Below are 25926 nucleotides of genomic sequence, written 5' to 3'. Positions count from 1 at the left end.
AGAGAGAGAGAGAGAGCTATTGGCATTTGAAAAGGATTGTGTGTGTAAACAGATAAGAGAGCGCAGCATAAATATACATAGGTTACACAAATAAGATTACCGGCAGCTATTTAATTTATCATCTATTCATAATATGGTCCTTCGTTTCTTTCCAGTAAGAGTATTCATAACATTTTTCTATTCATATATCTTCTTTTCCTTACAGACTTAGCTCCAGCTTTGCCATTTACTCGGAATATTTCATTTTTTTTTCTTTGTTTTTGTATCAGTTTTTATCGTTATAACATACAAGATACCTTTGCATGAATGCCCATACCCGATGAAAAATATATATTGTGTTTTAACACGTCTTTGATTATATCAAGCGTTGGTACTTCCTTCCTTACATAAGTCTAAAACAGTTCTACGTAAAACGCTCTTGTCGATTTTGACATCTGTCACGGTTCTCGGTTGATGCTTCTCCCGCTCCAGGAAAATTGCTGTGCCGCATCTCTCTTCCTATCTTTGCCTTCTTTGCAAATCCTGCTGATTTCTCTCCGGTATCATTGTTGCTTCTGAGGCGCGTTGCAGTGTTTTTCTGATATCCGCAATGGGTCCACGGTTTGCTTTTTCTTTAGAAAAGGACTTAACGACCCTATGAACGATTTCTCGAGCCTGTGGATGAAGATTAATGCGGGAATGAGGACCTCCTTCCATCGTTCCATGTTGTTTGTAAGGCGACAGACTCCTTAATGAGTCAGTGAGTGTTTTGACTGAACTTCCCTTGTGGAGGCACGGGCAGTTTGACATCTTTATGCCCTGAGGTCAGCTTAACACGTGAGAGAGGAACTGGCAGCGCTGGAAATTTTTTTGTCACGTTTAAGAATAAACGTGTTGTTTTATTGTTGTTAAATGCTAGAAAATTACGAGGGCCTTTAATAATTGGCAAAAATTGATTAGCAACCAATTATATTTGTGTTGTATAACTTATGCTGCCTTCATATACCATACAACGTGAGTGGGAATATTTGATGTGGCAGCGCCGGTCACCTCCCATGCCCTGCCCTTTTCGCCATGAAGGAGCCGATGGAGTTTAGTCACGCGAGAGACCACATCTCTTTTCTTCCTCGACTCATTGTCTGAATAAGGCCAATAATCCTCCGACCGGCGGTTCTTTCTAGGCCGTGCTCCGACCTTACGAATTACGACACGACCTTGTTTTACCAACAGCCGTTATACTGTGAATCATCCAAACTCAATTACTCAAACTGAAAGTCGAAAAGCAGCGCAAATCTGCGAAGGACAGCGCGTCAAATGAATAAAAAAAATCGAATCCTTGTCATTTACAGAAGGAATATATAATGGCTGAATAAAAAACAAAATAGGCCTATGGTCAAGTGCTGTTTAACTCCTGTATGGCATGGTCTCGGTATACGATAACCCTGTTAGAAGACAATGCCTATAAAGAATTTTGCTGCGAAACTTCACTTTAGATATATTTTTGTAGCCAGGATTTGTGGAGATAATAAATTTGCTTTCTAATCAACGTAATATATACGTATGTACACCTTATATATGAACTTTATCACTTATGCAATTGTTCTGTGCATTAATACAATTAATAACAGGACTTAATTTAAACCGGATGTATCCAGCGGAGATATTTATTCGGGAAAAGTTAAGTTTTCTAGGACTAACAGTCCTCATTAGCTGTTAGTCGTAGAAAGCATGTAACATTATATATATATATATATATATATATATATATATATATATATATATATATATATATATATATATATATATGTGTGTGTGTGTGTGTGTGTGTGTGTGTGTGTGCGTGTGTACGTACGCACAGACAAATAGATCGAATCTCTTCCTCCCTTCTTAGGCGATTGATTGTTTGCATTGGATGTTGAAAGCTATTCTGTATTACTCTGCCCCTTGTATTAATTCAGACTTACCTCTAAACTCTCTCTGTGCTTGGATATCTACCATAATTTCTCTCTCTCTCTCTCTCTCTCTCTCTCTCTCTCTCTCTCTCTCTCTCTCTCTGTTGTCTCTTGGGCATCCTGTTGTGTAGGAACTTGCTGAGCATGCAGTGATATTTGAGCGTTGATTCATATAAATGCGTGCATGTATGTTAGGAAGAAAACAGCTTGTGTTCAGTACAACAGCAGAATAAATTATGAATAAACAAATTAAGAACAAATATTGCTACAAGAGACAAAGGGCACGTGATATTTTTTTTAGACCAGTAACAAAGAAAAAGAAAGGCAAATTTGGAGTATTCAAATAAATCCGTTCCCAAAAGCACCACGTGGGTCATTGGTCGCCTTTGTACTTGGGTCAAATTTGAAGATTAAGGCCAGATGTACGACCTTGAATCGCTAATGCGCCGCACCTAGTCATCCAGTTTTAACTTGTTCGTATGGGAACTTTCCCAGCATTATATGCGGCGAATTTCAGGATTTAAATCTTAAATTATAATTTCCAGTGAATATTGATTGTATATAAAATCTGCTCATGTCTTTTCTAAAAACATTGTCAACGAGTTTTGTATAATATTTAGTAGAAAAGCATTCACTGGAGTAAACATTGTGCGGAAAAGCGGTAAACGTTTAAATGCCGACCCCCCCCACACCCTTACCCCCAAAAGAGAAGGTAAATAACAGCGCACTGTTTGCCAGACTGCTGGTCTTGTTGTTGTTACTCGATTCGATCTTGAGACACCGAACCGACAACGTGAATTGTTTCATCTCGTCTGCTGGATGTTTAATTTAGAAGGTGAGTGGCAATTACGCTTTTATGTACCCTAAAGTTGTTAGGTTACTTTGGTAGGGACTTTTAGGAGTATCACCCTTGAAAATGCTACAGAAAATCTTCCTAAATTAGCCGTTGAGTGGCCGGGTTCCCCGTCGTGCGAAAGTGATCTTGACATTGTTTTGGTTCTCGTTAGTTGTTTTTGTAAAAAAAAAAAATACACTATTTACAACTCGTTTAGGGTTATGGTTTGATGGAAATCATTAAAGAGATTGGGTAATTGTTATTACTGTAAAGGTAATAGCCCTTTATTGTACAACTTGCAACGAAGTGGGGTACTACGGGTAGTTCGTATTTCGAGTGGACCACACGAGTCTTGCATAAAATGACAGCCTAATTCTCGGTGTTGGCTGTGATAAACTTTTGTTGGTAGTAAATATTTGTCATTCTTTGGCCATATTTCTGAAGTCAGTTTCAAAAATTACACAACTTATGCCTGAATTTTGGTAATTGCCAAAGTTAGGTTCATCCATGTTTGGTAAAGCATTTTTGGATCTTCTGTGTCGTTTTTACTATGAAAATAAATGAAACAGCATGTGAATGACAAAGGTAAGTGTATACTTTTGCGCATGTTTGAGGTATTTAGGCTTACTGTCTTTTTGTTTTTACGTAAATCCCAAGGGGCTGGTACAGGACATTGTGCCTAGGCCTATTTTCCACATGAACAGGTAGTTACCAAACTACAGGGGTGAGGTAGGCTAGTAGTCTGCAGTTTTAGTGGGACCTCCTCCAACCATTGCATTCCTTTTAAGGTTTCCTTTAGGCTGTGTGTGACTAGACTAACATAGGTTAGACACTTGGCATTTTTAGGCTACATAATTGAAGTTGCAATGAACGATCCTAATCTGACCTCACTATGGGCCTCTCACCAGCTCTTGTAGGCTTATGGGATGGTGCAGCACATTTAATAATAGTAAAGTGACTCGTGTATGAAATGGCAAATATATATTGTAGCCTGTAGATAGCCTTTGTGGCATGGCCATGACCTCCATTTGAAGTATATTTAAAAGATTCTAATGTACCTACCTTACTTAACCTGACCAAACGTCACTTTGGATCTCTTTCAGACTACCTTATATGGCAAAGTAACATGAGGGATTGGGGACTAGACCTACACTGTTTATCTTGTGGATGTGTGGCTTGGCTTTCATTTTCTCTGAGAAACTTTAAAAACCTAATAACAATTCTGAAACTTTAAAATGACATAAAACTATAAGAGCAGTGTATGGAATATGACTTAGTCTGTGTTAGGAGTTCAGATTCTTACCTTACTTGAACACATACAGTAAATGTTTGGGTTCTGTGTGTGTTTGTGAATACTAGCCATCCTTTGTGTAGGACATGGGACACAAGTTACAAAGCTTTCAGTTATTCTTACAAGGATGCAAGTCCGTCATTTATATGGATTAACTTCAGCAAAAGCTTGTTGGGTTGTTAAAGCTTGGTAAGCTGGATGGCAATTATAAGTACTTGCCCAGCGCCCGTTTTTACCTTGAAAACTGGTTTTTTCTATACTTTTAGGGCTTCTGATACTGGCGGTGAGTTTGTTTGTTGTTGGCCAACTGTTATTTGCCCCCTAACTACTCACAGTAGAGGGGGACTGTGGGAATTCGGTGTTTTGGGTGGGGTAGAACACAGAAATTGAGTGGACATGTTTACATTGGGGAGGCGCCCTCTGGAGGGGAAAAACAAGAGGGAGCCATTCGCCAGCAGGAGGGAGTTAAATGCATTTTGCCATGTTTAGTACTGGCATCGGGGGGTTGGAATGTCCCTTCGCTGTGTTTAGTACTGGCCCAGGGTGGTACCCATACGTTAACAAGGTATTGCACTTGCCGGACGGGATATGAAAACCCCTTATTGGATGGACTTCAGGGGTTAATTACATCCATGTAACAAAATTTGAAGATAAATCCATGATTAGCAACCAAAAAACTGTAGAAAAAGTCAAGTTAGAAGGAAATCGCCGCCACAGAGGTACTACTTAGATCTACCAGCTGCATAGCTTGGTGAAGACCCTGATGGTTTCTTCCCTTTGTTTTTTAAAATAGTGGGTTGTCTCCAAAATTAGATTCTGTAGATTTATAAGTCAATGTACTATCTTTGCAAATGAGCGCAAACTTAGTAATACAGTACCAGTTCCAAAGAGTGGCATATTTGCAGACTGCAGTAACTGCAGGCCTATTGCTATTCTCTCTGCTCTCCAAAGCCAAAGAAAAACTTATTTTTAAGCCACTATACAAGTATGTGGAGTCTAAAGGATTGTTAGCTGATAGTCAGTATGTTGCTGTTGATGGGATCTTTAGTGAACCAAGACCTTTGTCTGGAGTTCACATGGCAGTGTTCTTGGTCCGCTGTTATTTTTTAGTGTATGCAAGTGATATGATTGTTGGCCTGGAAAGAACTGTATCCATGATCTTCATTACTATTTGCATTGTATAACTAATAGTATTGGTTATACAATGCAGAGAGCAGTAATAAAAATCATGGATACAGTGCTTTTTGTACAACAAAAATTTAAACTAAACATTGAATGAACAATTGTTGATGTATGTACTGTGTGATATGTAGTGCTAATTTTGCTTTAGTCTGGAGTTCAAGTGATGGTGCAGCATCATTATTATTATTTTTATCGTTTTTCAATGTTTTTTTCAGTGAAAATTTGACAAAATGCCAAGAAATAAAAAATGAGAAATGATAGGAGAGAGAGAGGGAGAGAGTGTGTGTGTGTGTGTTTGAGTGCACGTGCGCGCATTTTTTTTAACGCTACAGGTATGGAGGAGAGTTTCTTGGCGCAGTATCAGGGTGCAGAATACTCTCTCTCTCTCTCTCTCTCTCTCTCTCTCTCTCTCTCTCTCTCTCTCTCTCTCTCTCTCTCTGTGATAGCCTAATATAGTAGTGAAATAAATGCTGTAGATTATACCAAACAACTCTGCACTTGCATATTGCTTCCACCTTTATCCCATGGTGTTCTAGCCATGAAAAGTGTTGATGGCAATGATGATAATGTCCAGTGCATATGCTAATGAAATGAAGATGCAAGATGTTGTATACACTGTTTGAGCTATTGATATGGATATAACTAAACAGCAGAAGGTTATCAGGGTCATCCTCAGAGCTGGGAGGAAACCCTAGGGAAGAGGATGGCAATAGCTGCATGAGGTCAGGTGCTGACATTTGAAGGCTGAGGATTGTTCCTCTGGAAGAACATGTTAATTGGCAGTTGTATTCTCTGCCCTTTTGAGGTTGTTGTACCCCTGTTGTAGTGGTATCATAGCCTCAGATACATACAGGTAAATCTGATGTTCTGTTTCATGGAAGGATCATAATCCATTACTCTAGCTTATCTTCTGTGGAGTCCATTTTCATGGGTAAGCTTTACTTTCCAGTTCATCATCATCTTCCACATTAGATGACTTGTCATCAGTTAGTTCTTCCAACTCCTTATTTTTCAGCTCAATATACTCTTTGATGAGATGCTTATGACGGAATAAACACCCAGCCCGACCAATATGCAACAATTACTCAATTTACCCACCTGTTCCTGTTGCACTGCTCGCCCAAGCCAGTTCATGAACCCAACAAACAAAAGAAAGACTTCCTAACCGACCGACCAACAAATTGCAAACGAGAGCTCACACAACCTTTTGTCACCACCACTGACTCCTAACTACCTCACATCACTGTTTTCCTAACTACCGTCTTCCGTACATCTTATGATGTCACAGCAACAACCACTTCACCATTCCAGACATAATGAGATGATTGGCTTTACAAACACTTAATAAAATTAACAGAGTACTTGTCTACATTTCTTAAATGTATAATGCCTACACCTGCTTCACTAACCCATTTAATGAAAATAACAAAATAATAATGATAATCATATCCCCCAACCCATTTAATGAAAATAACAAAATAATAATGATAATCATATCCCCCATTCCATCGTTATCAACTTGCCTTGCCAAGTGGATATCCTCTGCCCCTCACTTTCAATAGCCTCACTCAACTAATTCTTCCCGAAAGCATTCACAGTTTCCAGTTGCAGTTCATCCTTTGCTCCCCTGGTAAACATTTTGTGTCAGCAGTGGTTAATGCTTTCCATTGGTCCATGGTGTTCACATTGGGGTTGGCGTTAGCTGTGTCGATCATGCAGAGGGTAGGCAGTCTTGACAGTGAATGATGCCTGGGTTGAGAGGCTGAGGAAGCATGGTTGTGTTAGAAGGAAGAAAGAAGACCACACAAGACCTGCATGTCTGGTTGTTTGATGGTAATGGATTGAGGATGCCAGCAACATTCTTGGAACCACTGCATAAACAGCATTGCAGGGCTCTGTGCCTTGGAGTTGTGATACCAGTAAATTGGAAGGAGCCTCTTGTTTTTCGTCTTAAGACCGCAGGATTTTTTTTGCTCTGTATATGATGCCAGGCTTTTATCATATAGCCACATAGCACTTGAGTCATCCTGACCTTCCATGCTTTAAAGCCTGGCACTTGCTTCACACTTTGGTGAATTTAGTGTCGTGGTAGGCATTTTCTTCCTGGACAGTCCCGTTTCATCATACTGAAAACCTACCTAAAATCATAGCCTCTGATAATTTTTTTTAACTGCAGATAATTTGATAACCTATTCATTGGCAAATGCCACTAATGTAATTTTAATCATCTTGAGGTTAAATCTATTCTTGAATTGATTTAATGACCTCCACTGGCTGCAGATAGCTTCATTCCCTCATGTATCAGTCTTATTGCTGAATTGCCCATATAAGGATGGGGCCATTTGCCATAAAAGGTTTCTATCCATAGGGACCACCTTCATTGTCATCCTTAATCCACAGGCTTAGTGCTTTTCGTATTTTCACCAACACCATCCTGTATTGTGGAACTCCTTTCAGCACTTGCGGGGTGCAGTAGCAGACCTTTCGCACATGCTTTTCCTATGCTTATAAATTGTGAATTGACAATTTCTTTGATTTCTTAGTAATCTTGGGAAAAGATTTTTCTATATCAATCACATGTAGAACTTTCACCATTTCAACACTACCAATAGACACCTGTAGCATGCTTTTGGGCTATTGCACAAGAAAGAAATGAGTGCACAGTCTGCAAAGGAGATGCCATTGGCGACGGCTATGCATAGACTGAGTGTGGAATGCAGTGCTGCAGTTGTGTGCGCTTAGTGGGGGAGAAAAGGTTTGCATGGGTAGATGTTGGGCAGAGCAAAGGGTACATTGCCAGCACTTTTTGATTGTGTTTTCTCTTGCTGGTAAGGCATAAGCAATTTGAATTTTGTTTTAAAAATTTTTTTCCCTGCAATGAACGATGCATGAGTGGATTTGAATGTATTGGGATCTGACCGTGAGTTATATTTTTTAAGAGTCCATTTCCTTTACTGTAAACTTAAAAATACAATAATGATTAAAGTTGACTTCCTCTCTTAGTATTCTGGAGAGTAGGGAATTGCTGTTGCCAACCTAAATTCAGAAAGGAAATATCTTCTTAGGTCACCAAGACTGAGACACACGAACAGAAAGTCATACAGTGAAATGGAATGAACATTCATCACAGGATGGGTAGGCTTGCTTGTCCATCAGAAATCCATGGGTGAGACACTTGTGTCCAATCCTCAGATGGTATTGGGCAGTTTTCTATCTCCTTGGCTTACTGTTATAGACCCCTGGGAGCGGTAACTTAGTAATTCCCAACATTTTGGTTACTACCAACGAAACTTTCCCATAAGATTTGCCAGGCTGCCTCAACTTTCATCCTGATTACTGGGAAAAGTCTAAAGGGCAAAGGAGTCATGTTTTCCTACAGCCTTTGATGCAATGTACTCTTTGCCAAACTATCTGCCTTTTCATTGGCTATTAGGTACCCAGCTAAAGTTAATTTCTGTAATACGATTAACTAAAAATATCCTTTGTAAAATCTTGTATAAGACAAGTAACTGAAAATTAGTTTTTCTTGTCATGAGTTAAAATTTCTTTTAAAACTTAATACAATATTGCATATACTTCCCCATTAAAATTGATTACATGCTTCTGAAAGACCCTTTGTGTTCAATATCTAGGAAAGTAGCTCTAAATCCAGTGCCAGCATCAGATTTACTGCCAGCGGTGTATATTGGTATAGCATTCTTGTGCATCAAAGCATTTTATGAAAAAGGAGCTGGCATCACACCATCTGATATTTCCTGCTTTTCAGCATGAGTGAATTGGAGAATTTTTGAGTTAGGTTTAATTTATTCAAAATCTCTATGGTTCTGAGTGGAAAGAGTTGTGGCATTTGGGGATGATCTCTTTCATAAACACAAAATGGTTTGGACCTCACTTTATTAGCTGTTAAAGATCTAGGAAGCCTTTGGAACCTCTTCCAGCTTGAAATCTGGAAGTAAAGATCCAGAAGAAGCTCACCAACATACTCTGAATAAGAGATCAAAATGCTCCTGTGGCTATCTAGATTCCTGTACCATGAATGGCATTTTGAGTTTTTATTCTTTGTGGAGAGAGAGATAAATACCTGGCATCCATAGCACAATTTTGGTAGGATTGTTTCGTGTTTTATGGAAGTAATGAGTACTTGGGATTTTGCAGAGTCATCAAGTCAAGTCTCATTACCTGTCTAAGGAAGACTTAACAAATTAGGGAAAAGGTGAGGTGGTTTTGGTGATGTCTTCCAAACACACCTCCATTATCATATTTTCCTGTCCTTGGCATACCTTGAACCTAGCCACTAATATTGGGACAGTGTCTGCCACCCCTCCCTCAATCCAAGGAGAGTACATACAGACTAGATGATGATTAGCTTGCTCTTTGTGTACATAGAAGGCAGCTCTCTGCAGGAAAAGTAAGAAGTCTTGTGGCAGTTACTCTCCTGCTGGAAGTGACAGTGATCCCAGCACATAATACAGTAGCACATGGTTGCAGATGGTGCTGGTAGTTTGGCACTCGAGCATGTTTCCACCATTCTCCATTGCATGGGTTAGCTTGTAGCAAAGGCATGAGTAAGAGGCTGTGTCTGCAAACTTGCTAATTTATTCAAACAACAAACAGACAGGTAAATAGCTCTTGTGAGCTGAAGTTATGATACATATAGCTGAATGCTGGCATTATAATGCTTGTGCTAAGAATGATACATTTAACATAACAATAATAGGAATGAGAATATATATGTACAAAGGATGCGGGACATTGCTTTGTCCTGTAGGCGTGCACTTGGCGTGCAGAGATGCTCGTCGTGAGATGAGGAGCCAGCCATGTAAGATGGATGGTGTGTGGGTCTGTGTGGGAACCTACAGGACTCCCCCCCCCCTTAGAGGCCTACGGTTGTAGGTCAGTGTTTGGGAGGTACACTGGCTTTTAGCAGTCGATGGAGGCCCACGTAGTTCAGGTATCCACTGTCATTTGGTAGGCTTTGTGTCTTCTCTGGATGATACGGTATGGTCCTGAGTAGGCTGGGGAGAGAGGGGGTTATGTGTGCGTCTACCCGTATGAACTTACATTTTGCGTTCTGCAGTTCGTTAGGGGTACGTTTTTCTAGCCTTGTTTGTTGGGACATACACTTTCTGGCCATGTGGTAAGTTGTCTTGGCCACCATTATTCATTCTAATGCTTTGTGGATGGGGATGCTGGGTGTTGGGGACATACACTTTCTGGCCATGTGGTAAGTTGTCTTGGCCAGCATTATTCATTCTAATGCTTTGTGGATGGGGATGCTGGGTGTTGGGAACATACACTTTCTGGCCATGTGGTAAGTTGTCTTGGCCAGCATTATTCATTCTAATGCTTTGTGGATGGGGATGCTGGGTGTTGGGGACATACACTTTCTGGCCATGTGGTAAGTTGTCTTGGCCAGGATTATTCATTCTAATGCTTTGTGGATGGGGATGCTGGGTGTTGGGGACATACACTTTCTGGCCATGTGGTAAGTTGTCGTGGCTAGCATTATTCATTCTAATGCTTTGTGGATGGGGATGCTGGGTGTTGGGGACATACACTTTCTGGCCATGTGGTAAGTTGTCTTGGCCACCATTATTCATTCTAATGCTTTGTGGATGGGGATGCTGGGTGTTGGGGACATACACTTTCTGGCCATGTGGTAAGTTATCTTGGCCACCATTATTCATTTTAATGCTTTGTGGATGGGGATGCTGGGTGTTGGGAACATATACTTTCTGGCCATGCGGTAACTTGTCTTGGCCAGCATTATTCATTCTAATGCTTTGTGGTTGGGGATGCTGGGTGTTGGGGACATACACTTTCTGGCCATGTGGTAAGTTGTCTTGGCCAGCATTATTCATTCTAATGCTTTGTGGATGGGGATGCTGGGCTCGTTTGATGTTGAAAGACGTCTGCCGGCATGTTAATGATTGGCCCCACAGGGGCTCTGCTGGAATTGTGTTGAATGCCGCATGTGGTGATGTTCTCAGGCCCAGTAAGACCCAAGGTAACGCCTTTCTCCAACTCCTGCTTTGACACCAAGTAGTGAGTGATGCTTTCAATGACCTGTGTAGCATTTCAATGATGCCGTTAGCTTCTGGGTTGTAGCCCATCGTGTGTATTATCTTTGTCCGCGAACTGTGCGAGGGCATGCCATAAGGTGGACATGAAGTTTGCCCCCCTGTTGCTCTTGATGACCTGTGGGGCTCCATGTCTGCTGACCCATCTGATGAGAGCTTTCACATAACTCTCCACCATCTGTTGCTGTATCAGTATTGCTTTGGGGCACCTGGTATTTCTGTCAATGATAGTTAACAGGTATCTGTACCCCTCAGAGTCGGGTAGAGGTCCCACTATGTTGATGTGGATGTGGGCGAGTTTGCGGTGTGTTGTGTGGAACTCTCCTATTCCACTCATTATGTGCCTTGTTATTTTGTTCATTCCCCACCAGATGTATCTTTCTGCTAAAATTCAGGCAGTTGCCTAACCTGATAGGTGGGACAGGTCGTGGGCAAGGTTGAAAGCCTTTTTTCTAAGGCCTTCTAACAGTTAGGGGTGAGGGCGTCCAGTACTTGTTTCACAGGCGATGGTCGTCTCTCCATTGTTGATTGACAGGTCCCTCCACGTAAGGGCAGGGTTATCCCACCTAAGTCTTTGTAGGTCCACCTCTTCTCTTTGCGCCTCTTATTTTGGGTTCGGCTCCCCTAAGCTGGATGGTGTGTCCGCCACGGTGTTTGCTGAACCCTTCAAATACTTGATGGTGCAGGGGTGTTCAGCTATTGCTGATAGGTGATGCTGTTGTCAAGCTGACCATGCGTCTGCTGTCTTTGTGAAGGCGCACACCAAGTGTTGATGGTCCAATTGTATGACGAACTGCCTTCCTTCGAGCATGTGGTGGAAGTGACAGATGGCTTTGTAGACTGCTAGGAGCTCCCTGTTGAATGTGGAGTCTTGTTCTGCTGACATGTAACTTCCTGTTGAAGAACGCCATCAGCCGACAAACATCATCTGTGTCCTGCTCTAGTACTGTACTGTGCCCATCGCCATGCTACTCGCGTCAGTCGTCAAAGTGTGGGACCTTTGGGGTAAAGGAAAGATTAATGTGGCTGCAGAGATTATTGCTTGTTTTGCTGAAAGAAATGCATTATCTTGGACTTCTGACCAACTTAATTTTTTAGATATTCCTTGTGAAAGTGTAGATTGGGCTCATGATTTTAGCAATATTTGGGATAAATATATGATAATAGTTGATTAGTCCTGAAAATTCTTTTACAGTAATACCCCGAACTTGCGAGATTCGAGTTGGGCGAATTCACAGACACGCAAACTTTTCATTGGAACCTAACTAATTTTCATACATGAGTTTTTCACAGACACGTGAACATTTGTGAATGCTGAGAAACCCTACAAAAGTGTTGGTTTAATTTTTTATGTAATTTATAAGTTTCAAACATCTAACTGACCTGGTAGTTATATATATAGCTTAAGTCCCTGACGTGACGGGAGAATTTCAAAAACTCGCGGCAATCGCCGATCGGGTAGTCAGGTGGTCCACCTGTGCGCCCTCTACCCAGGTAAATGGAACCATTCTACATATTCCTCAGATCTTCCCTGCCGCCGTAACGGTGACATCGTTGGAATTTCATTCGCAGCCTGTGTTTTTCAGTTGTTTTGGTGAAGTACACTTTGGCTTTGGCTTTCGCTCGCTTTTGAATTTGCTTTTGGATTATTCTTAGACCTTTTAGATACTGATTGGTTTGAACCTTTGCTTGTGTTTTGGATCTCTCTTTTGGTTTTGTCAACATGTCTGACTCTTCATCGAGTGTAAGAATGTGTGTGAGGGGATGTAAGACTAGACTTGCTAAAGCCTCTTTGGATCCCCATCAAATATGTGTAAAATGTAGAGGTAAGAGTTGTGAATTGGACGATAGATGTGATGAATGTTTGGGTCTGTCGGAAAGAGAATGGTTAGATTACAACCGATATGTGAGGAAACTTGAAAGAGACCGGCTCAGAAGAGCCAAGAGTTCTATATCTCACTCTTCAAGGGACAGCCAGGGGTTAGATATTTCCTTGCCCCATTCTAACAATCCAATTGATCCTTCCGCAGTAGCGGTAATTTCTAACTCCCCTTCTGATACAGGTAATAAAGAACCAACTCTTCAGGATATGATGGCGGCCATTCAAACCCTGGGAAAACGGGTAGAATCCCTTGCAGAAGACAGGGAGAAGTTATGGTCTGATATGAGAGATCTAAAAAGTGAAAAGATTAGTGCAAGTGCAGTGGAGGGTGCGGCCGCTCGGTCCTGTCGCGCTCCTAGTCCTGGACCTCTTCCAAGCTCACCAACCCCTGTGAGAAGGAATGTCGAAAGATGAAGGGAGGCGAGAGGCTTTAGTCCCCGAGCGGTCGTCCCCTCGAGCGTACCTGTTGACGCTTCCCAGGACGCTCACCCTCGCCATAGAAAAGGCGAGGTTAAGTCGTGTTCTTCGTCTTCGGACGACGCAGTCCCCAGACGGGGCTGGCGTCTTAAGTCAGAATCGAGACCTCTCAAGAGAAAACTTCCCGCTATTGAAGGACGTCGTAGAGAGACAAGTCAGGCTCCAGGGTGTAGCCACTGGAGCAGTCCGGAGCGCTTTCCTTCCAACTCCGAAGGCAGCTCTCCCTCGAAGAGTAGACGTAAACTGGCAGGTCCGATCAGGACGCCTGACAGCAAGAAGGTGGACGACACTACCCTGTGTACATGCCCCTCCCCTTTCCTCGGATTGGTACTGCGTCCCCAGAATACTCTCCACAATCCTTACGGACGTTGAGGAAGAGTTGATAGATGAAGTTTGCGGCTTCCCGGTCTGTCCCCAGCAGCAGGAAGCTCCACAATTACTACTGATTAAAGATATGCAGAAAGCTCTCTTCCCTAGTTCAAGTCTTACAGCCTGCAGGAAAGAAGAATACGGTTCGTCCTCCGATTGCTGTATGCCACCCAGGAGATACTTGGGACAGATGTCGCACAGGCGGCCAGTTCTCAAGTGACTTCAAGGATCGGCGGTACAGCGAACACAGAAAGAAGATTGGTCCTACTCAAGAAGTTCCGATCACTGTACGTCAACCTGAGGAAGCTTTTGACCGATGTCGCACAGGCAGCCAGTTCTCAAGTGACCTCAAGGTTTGGCGGGACAGCGAACGACAGAAGGCTGGACGCCAGGACGCACAAGAAGTTGGACAACAAGGATCCAAACGTCATCTGGCTGGACGCAAAGACGTTGATCTGCAGGAAGACAGACGCCAAGACACCAGGCGTCAAGGAGTTCAGCGCCAGGACGCCAAGCGTCATGAAACTGGACGCCAAGAAGTTGATTTCTTAGAGGAGAGACTCCAACACTCCAGGCGTCTAGAGATTGGTCTCCAGGACGCCAGGCGTCAAGAATCTGGACGCCAGGACGTCAAGCGTCATGAGAATGTACGCCGGGAAGTTAATCTCTTAGAAGATAGACTCCAAGACACCAGGCGTCAAGAAACTGGATGTCAATATGCTCTAACAGGACGCCAAACGTCAAGATGACGGACGCCAGGACTTCAAGCGTCATGAAACTGAACTCCAATATACAAAGGAGGACTACCGATCCGATAACAGGGCAGCAGTCGGATGATGTGGAAGACGATCTGCCTCACTCACTAAACAATCCGGTGGATGACATATCGGACGAGGAAGAGCGAAAAGACCAACATCCCTCTTCGGACTTAAAGAGACTAATGAAAGTTTTCACGGAACTTTTTCCTGATAACTTCATTCCAGCTTCTCCTCATTCTCCTCCATCGGAATTTACTTTAAGAACGACGTCGTTGACGAGCTTCTTTACAAAAATGGTTATGTCTCGCTCATCCAAACGGGCTTTAAAGTTGATGGAAGTGTGGATGAATACTAAGAAAGATCTAGGCCGGACGGTGTTCTCCTTTCCCCCAGCCAGACTAGCTTCTAGATCTAGCGTTTGGTACGAGACTGGAGAATCTCTTGGCCTAGGAGTTCCCTCTTCTTCCCAGGGGGATTTCTCGAGCCTAGTAGACGCTTCCCGCCGCACAGCTATGGTGAAGTCAAAGGTGTTTTGGTCCGCGTCGGAAATGGACCACCTTCTCAAAGGAATCTTTAGGGCCTTTGAGGTATTTAATTTCCTTGACTGGACCCTGGGAGCCTTGGGTAAGAAGATGGACGCCAGCAAGAATGCAGACACGGAGAATCTTGTACATATAATGGCTTGCATGGATAAGGCTCTCAGAGATGGTGCCAACGAGCTGGCGGCACTTTTCTCTGCAGGGATCTTAAAGAAAAGGGCACATCTTTGCTCTTTTCTTTCCAATGGAGTAACTACTATTCAAAAATCAGAACTCCTTTATGCTCCTCTTTCTGCTCACCTGTTCCCTCAAGAGCTGGTAAAAGAAGTCACAGCGGCCTTATCACAAAAGGCCACGCAGGACTTGATTACGAAAACAGCTAAAAAAAGTGCTGCCAACGAGCTTCGTCGTACGGAAGAATAGAGGAGAAGCTCCTGGGTCTCAGCCCTTTCGTTTCAAAACCCTCAGTAGAGGAAACTCAAGATCTGCTGGGAGAAGATCAACGAAGAGAGGCTACAGACAAGGAAGAGACAGAGTCTGATGGGAGTCCCCTTCAGACAGCGGTAGGAGCCAGACTGAACAACTTCTAACAAGTGTGGCAGAGGAGAGGATCGGATCCATGGTCCATCCAATTGATCAAAGAGGGGTACAAGATCCCTTTCCTCAGGAAGCCCCCTCTAGCATCAAGACCGATAGACCTTTCGGCCAAATACAAGAAGAAAACGAAGGCGGAGGCTCTGCAACAGCAAATATCTCTTCTGTTGCAAAAGAAGGCCATAGAAAGAGTTCAAGACGTGGATTCCCCAGGATTTTACAATCGCTTATTCCTGGTTCCCAAGAACTCAGGGGGATGGAGACCAGTGCTGGACGTGAGTGCTCTCAACGTTTTTATTCAAAAGACAAAATTTACGATGGAAACGACGAAATCTGTCCTAGCAGCAGTCAGACAGCACAACTGGATGGTATCATTGGATCTGCAGGATGTGTATTTCCACATCCCTATCCACCCGAGCTCCAAGAAATATCTGAGATTCGTTCACGAGGAAGAAGTGTTCCAGTTTCGAGCTCTTTGTTTCGGCCTAAGCACTGCTCCTCAGGTTTTCACGAGGTTGATTTACAATGTAGCAGGAATGTTGCACACGAGAGGCATCAGAATCTCCTTATACCTAGACGACTGGCTTCTCAGAGCCCCTTCCCACACACGCTGCCTGAAGGATCTTCAGACGACAATCCAGTTATCAGAAGAACTGGGCCTACTTATAAACAAGGAAAAATCCCAACTGATTCCATCCCAAGAGATTCTATACCTGGGGATGAGGATTCAGAGTCAGACTTTTCGGGCTTCTCCGTCATTATCAAGGAGGGAACAAGCCTTAGAAAAGATTCAGAGCTGCTTAATGAAACGAACATGCTCGGTGAGGGAATGGATGAGTCTGCTGGGGACCCTTTCCTCTTTAGAGCAGTTTGTCTCCTTGGGGAGACTGAATCTTCGCCTGTTACAATTCCATCTCAATTGGAACTGGGACAAGGAAAAAGAATTGGAGACGAAGTGCATCCCCATCTCGAAACCTGTAAGGCAATATCTAAAATGGTGGAACGACCCCATCAAGCTGCAAGAGGGCCTTTCCCTAAAACAGAGGAACCCAGACCTAGTGTTGTTCTCCGACGCATCGGACTCAGGATGGGGAGCGACTCTGGGAATCAATGAAGTCTCGGGCTCTTGGACCAGACAGCAAGAGTCTTGGCATATCAATCAGAAGGAACTAACAGCGATCCTTCTAGCTCTCAAAGAATACGAACAGGTAGTAAAAAACAAAGTGGTGCAGGTCAACTCCGACAACACAACAGCGCTGGCCTACATCAGCAAACAAGGGGGCACTCACTCCAAATCTCTATACGAGACAACAAGAGAACTTCTTCTCTGGGCGAAGGAGAGGAATGTGATACTGCTAACCCGCTTTATTCAGGGGGAGAGAAATGTAAGAGCAGACATGCTGAGCAGGAAAGATCAAGTCCTGTCCACAGAATGGATGCTACATCAGGACGTCTGCAAGAGCATGTGGCTGATTTGGGGGCGACCGTGCATAGACCTTTTTGTCACAGCACGGACGAAAAGGATAGAGACTTATTGTTCTCCCGTTCCGGATCCAGAGGCTGCTTACATAGACACGTTCCTCATGGACTGGTCAAACTTGGACGTTTATGCATTCCCACCTTTCAAAATAATCCACAAAGTATTGCAGAAGTTCGTGTCGCACGAGGGCACCAGAATGACCCTAGTTGCTCCTTACTGGCCCACAAGAGATTGGTTCACAGAGGTACTGGAATGGATAGTGGACACCCTGAGAAAACTTCCGCTAAGAGTAGATCTACTCAAACAACCCCACTTGGAAAGGTATCACCAAAACCTCCAAGTGCTACACATGACTGTGTTCAGACTATCGAAAAACTCGCAAGAGCTAGAGGCTTTTCGAAGGAGGCAGCTAGCGCGATCGCAAGAGCAAGGATGTCTTCCACCATTAAGGTATACCAGTCCAAGTGGGAAATTTTTAGAGGATGGTGCAAGAACAACTCTGTATCCTCTACCAGTACCTCTGTGACTAAGATAGCAGACTTCCTTCTTCATCTTAGGAAGAACCTTAAATTTTCAACTTCAACCATTAAAGGGTATAGAAGTATGTTAGCTTCGGTCTTTAGACACAGGAACTTAGACCTGTCTAACAATAGGGATCTCCAAGACCTTCTCAGATCCTTCGATACATCTAAGGAGAGGGTACAAGAATCACCGGCTTGGAACCCAGACGTGGTCCTGAGGTTCCTCACGAGTGGTAGATTCGAACCTTTACAAAAGGCATCCTTAAAAGATCTCACCATGAAAACCCTTTTTCTAGTCAGTTTAGCCACTGCAAAACGAGTAAGTGAGATTCATGCTTTTAACAAAGCTATAGGTTTTAGACAAGGCAAAGTAGTTTGCTCACTTCGACTAGATTTTCTGGCAAAAAATGAACGTCCATCCCAACCTTGGCCCAAAGCGTTCGAGATTCCGAACCTGACGGATGTCACAGGTGAGGAAATAGAAAGAACTCTGTGCCCAGTAAGAGCTCTAAAATATTATCTAGAAAGGACAAAAGACTTATGAGGGGACTCAGAAGGGCTTTGGTGCTCTGTCAAGAAACCCTCTTTACAAATGTCTAAGAATGCTCTGTCCTTTTTTATCAGACAATTAATAAAAGAAGCTCATTCAGGATGTAGGGAACCGGACCACAAAATTTTGAAAGTTAAAGCACACGAAGTCAGAGCGGTAGCAACCTCTGTAGCTTTTAAACAAAATAGGTCCCTCCAGAGTATCTTGGATACGACCTTCTGGAGGAGCAAGTCTGTTTTTTGCCTCACATTACCTTAAACAGGTACAGACTTTTTATGAAGACTGCTACACGCTGGGTCCGTTTGTAGCTGCAAATTCAGTAGTGAGAGAAAGGGCTACCGCTACAATCCCATAACCCAATACCCTTTTTTCTTCCTTGGAACTAAGATGATGTTTTTGGTTGTTTGCGAAGGCTGGACGCAGCCTTCCGCAATCATTAGCAGACAGTTTTTAAATAATATCATTTACTTCAGTTCTCTTAGTTAGGTGGTCGTTTGTTCCTTGGTAGTGCCCAGAATAAGGGTATTAAAAGGAGGTCTAGTCACATAGAGGTTATACACCGGTTGACAGCCCCTAGAGATTTTTCAGCCCCCTGGGTGGATCGCTGGATCTCTTAAGGAATGCAGACATAATGAGGCAGGAAAACAATGAAGTCAGCTTCCTTAACAGGTAGGAACCTTTAGTTGGTTTTGCAAATTTTTAGTATTTCACTTCCAACGATGTTAGCTGTCTCTGACCCTCCACCAAAGGTGTCAATCAGCTATATATATAACTACCAGGTCAGTTAGATGTTTGAAAATGTTATTTTCATAATAAAATAAATTTTTGAACATACTTACCTGGTAGTTATATATAATTAAATTCCCACCCTCCTCCCCTCTAGAGACTAGGGGCATGGAAGATCTGAGGAATATGTAGAATGGTTCCATTTACCTGGGTAGAGGGCGCACAGGTGGACCACCTGACTACCCAATCGGCGATTGCCGCGAGTTTTTGAAATTCTGCCGTCATGTCAGGGACTTAAGCTATATATATAACTACCAGGTAAGTATGTTTAAAAATTTATTTTATTATGAAAATAATATTTTTCAATCTTTTATTTGTAGATTAACCCTTAAACGCCTACTGGCCGTATCATACGTCGACTAAAATTGTCTGTTGGGTGCCAAGTTGGACGCATCAGACGCCGACTGCAAAAGTTTCAACCTTCGTGGTCAACTTTGACTCGACGAAATGGTCGAAAAATGTAATTGTAAGCTAAAACTCTTACATTCTAGTAATATTCAATCATTTACCTTCATTTTTCAACAAATTGAAGTCTAGCACAATATTTCGATTTATGGTGAATTTTTGAAAAAACTTTTTTCCCAGGAACGTCAGGAATTCAGCCATAGTTGTAACTCGGGCCGTAAAAATTTCAGAAATTCTTTTGTCATTTTGTCGTAATTTTTGCACTGTTTTATATTAGCCGTTACGTAAAGTTTTATATATGAAAATGTGCGCAATTTCATGTAAAATACAACCCATGGTTGTAGCTTTTATCAGTTTGGAAATATTTTCATATAAATCTCGATAACTGCCAAAATTTCAACCTTTGGTCAAATTTGACTCGACCGAAATGGTAAAAATGCAATTGTAAGCTAAAACTCTTACATTCTAGTAATATTCAATCATTTACCTTCATTTTGCAACAAATTGGAAGTCTCTAGCACAATATTTCGATTTATGATGAATTATTGAAAAAACTTTCCTTACGTCCGCACCAGAAATTCTTTCGTCACGTTGTCGTAATGTTTGCACCATTTTATATTAGTCGTTACATAAAGTTTGATATATGGAAATGTGCGCAATTTTATGTAGAATACAACAGAAAATAACTCATGGTTGTAGCTTTCATCAGTTTTGAAATATATTCCTATAAATCACGATAACTGCCAAAATTTCAACCTTGGTCAATTTTAATTTCGACCAAAATGGTAAAAACGCAATTATAAGCTAACACTCTTACATTCTAGTAATATTCAATCATGTACCTTCATTTTGCAACAAACAGGAAGTCTCTAGCACAATATTTCGATTTATGGTGAATTTCTGAAAAAAAAAAATTTTTCCTTATGTCTGCATCCTGTAACTCTGCCGAACATCTCAGAAAAAGATTCACGTTGTCGTAATGTTTGCATCGTTTTACATTAGTCGTTACATAAACTTTTATATATGAAAATGTGCGCAATTTCATGTAGAATACAACAGAAAATAATTCATGGTTGTAGCTTTTATCACTTTTGAAATATTTTCACACAAATCACGATAACTGCCAAATTTCAACCTTCAGTCAACTTTAACTCTAAAATGGTAAAAACGCAATTGTAAGCTAAAACTCTTACATTCTAGTAATATTCAATCATTTACCTTTATTTTGCAATAAATTGGAAGTCTCTAGCACAATATTTCAATTTATGGTGAATTTAAAAAAAAAAAACATTTTCCTTACGTCCACGCAGTTAACTCGGCCGAACATCTCAGAAATTCTTTGCCACGTTGTCGTAATGTTTGCACCTCTGTTTTATATTAGTTGTTACATAAACTTTTATATATGAAAATGTGCGCAATTTCATGTAGAATACAACAGAAAATAACTCATGGTTGTAGCTTTTATCAGTTTTGAAATATTTTCATATAAATTATGATAAATAGAAAAAATTCTTGATTTTGGTCAACTTTAACTAAAAACTTAGTTTAAATGGTCGAAAACTGCAATTGTAAGCTAAAACACTTAGTCTAGTAATATTCAATCAATTAGCTTCATTTTTCAACAAACGGGAAGTCTCTAGCACAATATTTCGATTTATGGCGAATTTTCAAAAAAAACATTTTTTTACGTCCGCTCGTTACGGATTCATGCATCATATTGTGATAATATTTTCTGTGTTGCTTTGATCGTTTTATAATTTGTTATATACCGAAATCATTGCAATTTAGTGTACAATACAAAGAAAAAAAATAATCCGTTAGCTTTAACTGTTTTGCTCACAGCACGATTTGTATGAAATTATATATGAAAAATTTTTTTTCCGCTGTCATATATTTCAATATTTATATATGATAATGATATTTTTTTTCATTTCTGATGGTTGCATACTAAACTTCAGGCAATGTCAAAAAAGGAGCCAAAAATGAACTCTTAATCTTTAAAACTAAGCGTGCTGTGATTTTTTGAAAAAAACTTTTTTTCCGCTTCGGTGCTAACTCCCGAACGTCGCCGGCATACGGGAGACGTTTTTGTAAATAGAGGCTCGGCGTTTAAGGGTTAAACAACATTGAATAATAAAAGTAATAATCTCTCTCTCTCTCTCTCTCTCTCTCTCTCTCTCTCTCTCTCTCTCTCTCTCTCTCTCTCTCTCTCTCTCGTTTTACTGAGATGAGAGAATTTTTATGGTACATGTACTGTAAACCCCCCATATTCGCGGTCTCACGATTCGTGGACTCGCCTATTCGCGGATTTCTCTATGGAACATATATATGCATTATTCACTGAAAATCTGCCCATTCATGGTATTTTTCACAGAAATATTCACCAATTACTGTATTTTCATCTCATTTTCATGACTAAATGCACTTTTTTGTGATAAAACTATTAAAATACTCAGGTAGTGCTCAGGTTACGATAGTTCACCCTACGATAATTCGGTTTTGCAATGGGGTGAGCAGTTAATACCAATATGACAATATTTATAAAATATTTTTGGATTTCGCGCAGGCAGCAGCGTACAATCAGTCAGCTAGAGAGACCAAATTGCAATAGACCAGCTTCTTTTCCACCAACTCTTTATCCCATCTTCTAGTTAACGTTATACTCTTGTGCAAATGCGTACAGCCATAAACAATCGACCAAGAAACTTGTTTTGTTTATCGCCGAATTGGATAACAACAGCCCTTTTGCTTGTATTTCAGCCATCGTACGGTAATACTGTACACAATTACTGTAGGTTATAGTACAAATGACATTAAGTAGAATAGGACTGATATATTTTTACATTATACCCTTACTGTATTTGATATGGATAAAAGATTGGCAAGGAAATATACTGCTAAATTTATGCTGCAAGCTGTAGTTGAAGCTGAGAAAACTGTGTTCAAGCTGCTAATGACTATAAATTATTGTGCATTGGCAACATGGATGAAACTCGACTGTGATTAAAATTGGAGGGAAAGTATTTTAATCAAAACTACTGGGCATGAAAGAACACATTACTGTACTGTTATTTTTATGCCGATAAGCGATAAATACGTAAAACTCGTGTTATGATGAACTCAAGTGAAAATAGTGAACGGAATCTTGAGTTTTTTTACACAAAACAAATGCCCCCAAACAGCCAACATCATCTATTAATGAAAAAAATAGCTAAATTAATTTCACAACGAGACGTATTTAGGTTATATTTCTACTTAAAAACACTTCGTACAGTATAACGAAAAATAACGTTGCCTCATATAAATAAAGTACTGTATCTGGAGATTCATGTATGCTAACTAGGAGCAAGAAGAGCGCTCTGAACTGAGCCAAATGAGGCAAAATAAACACCATGTAAACATTCCCAAACCAAAACATTGATTGCTATGATCGTAATTTATAATACAAATGCAATGTAAGAATATATACAATATTATTGTATACAGTGAATTAAGTCATAACATTTTAAAAGATCCATGGAAAAGGTGCATATTTGTTATGTTGATGTTTTTATAATACGATATGTGAATATAGAGTACGGTATAATGTAGGCTACGTTACCTCATATGTCTACGATATGCCATAGAGTAGGCTAAGCTAATTCTCTTTGTATTGAATTATCATAAGTCACTCTGCATGAACCTCCAGAATTATCTGGTATTAATAATTACTATGCTGTACCGTGTATGTGTAGAGTATTCTTTATAGTGTAGGCTAGGCTACCATATATGTATACATGGTACCAAATACCCTAGCGTAGGGTAGGCTATATTCAAGATACGTTTATTCCAACAAACGATGGTTTTATTTTTTTTTTTTTTTTTTACCTAACCCAATCACAAGTAGGATAATATCTGTATAAGCATTTTTAGATATTTTGTGTGTTTTTGAACTATCAAAAAGGCATTTCTGAGTGTTTTTAGAAGGGTTCTAAGTATTCGTGGGTTCTAGCTATTCGGGGGTTGGTGTGGTATGCATCCTCCTTGAATGCGGGGGGTTTACTGTATATGTTTTATTTGTTTTGTATGATAAATACATTTTTTACCTAATAATAAATACTAATAATCAAATAAGATTAATATGATTGAATATAATAATAATAATAATAATGATAATGATAATAATGTGTTAACTGTAATTACAAAATTCGTATGTGATACGTATTTTAAACAAACAAATATCATTCCCTCATCTTTTGTGAAGAAGCTCGAAGGCAAAGCTGTCAGACGTCATTTTAACATGACAAGGAGGGGAAGTGTTGCTGATTAGTAGGTCAAAGGTTTCTTATGTAATTTTCTCTCTCTCTCTAATATACAGTGAACCCCAGAGAAGCGGGGATGCCCCCGCGAATAGGTCAAACAGGTGAATGCTTAAAACCACTCTAAAAACACTTAGAACTGCCCATTTTGATAGCTTAAACCAAGAAAACCCTGTAAAAATGCTTATACTTGAGTATTTTAATAGTTTTATCACAAAAAGTGCATTTATTCATGAAAATTATATAAAAATACAGTAATTAGTGAATATTTCTCAGTGAAAAATACCGAAGGAATGGGCATGAATTTTCCCAAGAATGATGGCTAGATATCTTCCACAGAGAAACCCTCTTTAATGTGTGAGTCCGGGGAACCATGAGAACGCTGTAATAACTGGGGTTTACTGTAATTCATAAAAAATTTCACTGTTAAGTAAGGACAACTTATCTCTCTGCAACCTACATATTACTTTTCTCTGTATGTCTTTATCTGTACAGTAGATAATTTTAAATTTATCTTATTTTACCTGTACCGTCTACAACAGTAAATGCGCCGTTCTAAAACGTAGAGACAGAGCATTTCAGAACAAAGAGAAAGAGACAGAATAAAGAAGTTTTTAAAAACAATTTTGAGAAGACTTCTAAAAATAGATCGGGGGAATGGGGGGAGAGAGAAATAGTATACTAATCTTCACACACTCCAATATATTTACATCAACCATTTATTTCTTTTTCAAAGGGTAATATACAGTATTAAGCTAACTTTGAAATGAAATTACAGTAATTTTAATTTCATTTAAAAGTTAGTTTAATACTTTGGGATCTTGATCACGGTCATGCTTAGTGTTTAAATTGTAGATATAGGCATTTACTAGCATTTTTAGGGACCATGCCAAACTTAGGCAGAAATTCACCTTGCGTGAGGGGGTCTGGAACCTAACCTCGTGTAAGTTTGGGGTATGACTGTACAGTACTGCTATAATTGTTGTTGGTTTTAGGAAGTCTATAATTGCTTTTACTTTCTCTGGGAGGGGTTTAATGCCATCTGGGCATATTTGATGTCCCAGGAATTCCACCTTTTTCTTTGCCCGTTCGCACTTGTCTTCCCTTACTACGAGTCTCTCTTTGTTGAATATCTGTAGCACCCTTTTGACGTCCTTAAGATGTTGCTTGAGGTTGGGGCTAAATATGAGGCTGTCATTGATGAAGACAGTGCAGAAGGGGAGGTCACCCAGCAGTTTGTCCATAGATCTATGGAAGGTTGCCCCTGAATTCTGAAGGCCGAAACGCCTACAGTTGAACATGGAATTATCCCTTCAGCAGATATATTTTGGTGAAGACCTTTGCTCTATTCATTTGGTTGGTTATATCTGCTATGTTTGGCAGTGGTTATCTATCTGGTTTTGTTTTGACATTTAGCCGCTGGTAGTCTCTGCACAGGTGCCATGTTCTGTTGGGGTTTGGTTACTATGTGGAGGGGGGATGCCCATGGGCTAGGGACTTTTTGGCATGTTCTTGCATTCGCCATTTCCCTGAACACTTGTTTGGCATAGACAGTTTCTCCAGGGCTAACCATCTCAAGCATGCTTGGAAAGGGGGGGGAGGGGGCCTTCCATTTCTATATGGTGCTGGATGTTGTGTTTTGCTGGTTTGGTTAAGTCATGCTACAGATCATCTTTGAAGGCCTCTTGGTAGTCTTGTAGAAGTTGGCGTATCTCTGGCAGTGGGGGTGGCTGCTGCGATGGGGCCTGTTTGTTGTCTCTGCTGTTGCGGTGACCATGTGGTGGTGGGTTGTTTGCACAGCTGTTGAGCAGATGATACTGGAGCTGTTTTCGGGACCAGTTTTGATGTACGTCCATTAGCGGGTTGTGTGCTTTTAGGAAGTCTGCTCCTAAAAGTGCTGGCATCTTGTATGCCATGATGAAGGTCCAACTGTAGTTTTTCACCTTGA

General features: G+C 40.9%; 1 protein-coding gene across 3 annotated transcripts in view; it reads left to right on the top strand.

Moving 5' to 3' along the window:
• Nucleotides 1-2614: 2614 nt before the first annotated feature.
• The window catches only part of Tgs1 (Trimethylguanosine synthase 1), a 47500-nt gene continuing 24188 nt past the window's right edge, over nt 2615-25926 (top strand). The window contains exon 1 of one of the 3 annotated variants that reach the window (XM_067113730.1): nt 2615-2766. The gene's annotated coding sequence lies outside the window, so the exon portion shown is untranslated. Of the gene's footprint in view, nt 2767-2805; nt 3352-25926 lie in introns of those variants that run through there. The other 2 variants (XM_067113732.1, XM_067113731.1) reach the window with 2 other exon arrangements.

This window comes from Macrobrachium rosenbergii, chromosome 12 (assembly GCF_040412425.1).
Source record: "Macrobrachium rosenbergii isolate ZJJX-2024 chromosome 12, ASM4041242v1, whole genome shotgun sequence".
Taxonomy (NCBI): Eukaryota; Metazoa; Arthropoda; class Malacostraca; order Decapoda; family Palaemonidae; genus Macrobrachium; species Macrobrachium rosenbergii.
This window is presented reverse-complemented; position numbering and strand designations above follow the sequence as displayed.